At 42.6% G+C, this 2,078-nt stretch overlaps 1 non-coding gene across 1 annotated transcript; it reads left to right on the top strand.

Moving 5' to 3' along the window:
* Positions 1 to 240: 240 nt before the first annotated feature.
* Positions 241 to 328, top strand: trnap-ugg (transfer RNA proline (anticodon UGG)). The gene is given in 2 exon segments: positions 241 to 276; positions 293 to 328. It is a non-coding gene; the product is annotated as a tRNA-Pro (tRNA).
* The last annotated feature ends 1,750 nt before the right edge of the window (positions 329 to 2,078 follow it).

Genomic DNA, 2,078 nt, shown 5'->3' with positions numbered 1-2,078 from the left:
AAAGATACTTGGTGTCTGTCGTGATAATAGCAGATTATGGGCTCTGTGGGAGGGAATAGTTATATTGACGACAGAGTTGGGCTACATAGGTGACAGAGTTTCGTCGGCCGAAGGGCCTGCAGTGCGTCGTACTGAGCTTTGCTCTTTGATCTGCTTTGGTCGTAAAGTTACCATCAGATGAGTTGACGAAGAGGTTTGAGAAAATGAAAGGCAGCTCTTTTATGTCATCAATATAGAACGGGCTCGTTGGTCTAGTGGTATGATTCTCGCTTTGGGCCTGAATTTGCGAACATGCGAGAGGTCCCGGGTTCAAATCCCGGACGAGCCCCCTGATTGATATATTTTTAGAACTTCAGACATTGGAGCTCAGAAGATGAGGGAAGATATTTAGATGTATAGAAAATTATGAGGGCTATATATATACAGGTCACTGCCTGCAATCTATCCCACCTCAGGTTAGGCGAGACGACAACTAGAGATCACAGCTTTAGAGCGGACGGTGAAAGATTTGGTTTGGTGAACATATAGATTGGATTGGACTCGATAGGGAGTGTTGATAAGCTGACTGGCAAATCCCTGCTCCTACAATCTTTTGTTTTTTTGTATTATTGAAATTCAGCTCTTTCAATAGTAACATCGAAGTGGGATACAGAAAGTGAGCATGGATAATTGAGTTTAAGTAGATGACCACCTTCCAATTTTTTTTTCACGACTGGAGACATTCTTGCCGAGCAGAGTGTGGCAAACGTAACCTCGTAGTTTCACAAAGGAACTGAGAAAACCAGCGAATTAGAGCAAACCAGCTAAACGAAATTATGAGGGGTATAGACAGCGTTAATGCAAACAGGCCTTTTCCATTGAAGTTGAAGCCAGAAGTCATAGTTTATGGGCGAAATGTGAAATGGTTAAGGGGGACCTTGTTACCCAAAGGGTGGTACTCAAAAGTATTTTGGAAAGTTTCCATAAATTTAGTCTGCATGAATACCAACCTACAGGTGTCATTGTTAGATGATTGAACCGAAGTAGGGAAAAGGGAAATGAGGGCATTCTGTTGGATAGAAAGAAGTGACAAGTTTGCTTTCGTGGAGTTCCGTACCCAGCATAGCATTTTGCAGTGTACGGTGAGAACTTTGAAGCTGAAGTGCAGTATTTCAATATTAGATTCATTGTGTTACATGTACATCTAAACATCAGGTGAATTTCGCTGTTCGCGACAAGTCAAATCAGCGAACGTTGTGCCGGGGCAGCCCGCAAGTGTCCGCAACCAACATAGCATTCCAGCAACTCATTAACCCGAAACCGTACGACTTTCGACTGCTGGTGGAAACCGGATCACCCGGAGGAAACCCACGCGGTCAGGGGTAGAACGAACAACTCTTTGCAGTTAGCTGTGGGATTTGAATCCCGATCTTGCAGCGGCAGCTTTAGTAGTCTTATGCAAACCGCTAAACTACCGTGTCATGGTGTGGACACATTGTCTGTTTGTGGACGACATGAAACTGCACTGTTGCTGGTGGGATGTAGAGCAGTGAGCTGGACGTAAAGCGCCTTCGATATTGGCCATGCAGGATTGTTGAACGGCCAGATGCGTTCCAGATGTGGACAGTGATAATTGAGAGGTTAAAATTCTGTACAGTTAACTATATCCAGAGCAGAGAGACAAATTGTAAATTAACAATAAATTATGTTGTTTCTTCACATTGACCCGTGTAAGGAAAGAGTTATGTACTGTATGTCAAAAATCATTTAACGTACCATCTGTGCGTATAAACGTGTGAGAAATATGGTGGCCGTACGACGGGGTAGCACTAGTTAGGAATGTGGGAATGGTTTGAGAAAGTCAGATACCATTTCACGGACTTGTAAATGTTTATAAAAAGCTTGCTTGTAAGGGAAAGGGTTCGGTCCAGTTCTGTGTAAACCGATTCACAGTGAGATCGCTGAGTGCTTTCTGAAATTTATACTCTACTGTATTTCAAAGTGATTTTTCAGCCAACTTCGAATGATTTTGTAATCTCGTGGGTTTTTTAGACGAACATATTTAGAATGCTGCTTTACTGTAAATCAACAAAAAAACA

The sequence above is a fragment of the Mobula birostris genome, chromosome 13 (genome assembly GCF_030028105.1).
Source record: "Mobula birostris isolate sMobBir1 chromosome 13, sMobBir1.hap1, whole genome shotgun sequence".
Taxonomy (NCBI): domain Eukaryota; kingdom Metazoa; phylum Chordata; class Chondrichthyes; order Myliobatiformes; family Myliobatidae; genus Mobula; species Mobula birostris.
Note: the sequence above shows the minus strand (reverse complement) of the source record. Positions and strands in the feature narration are given on the sequence as shown.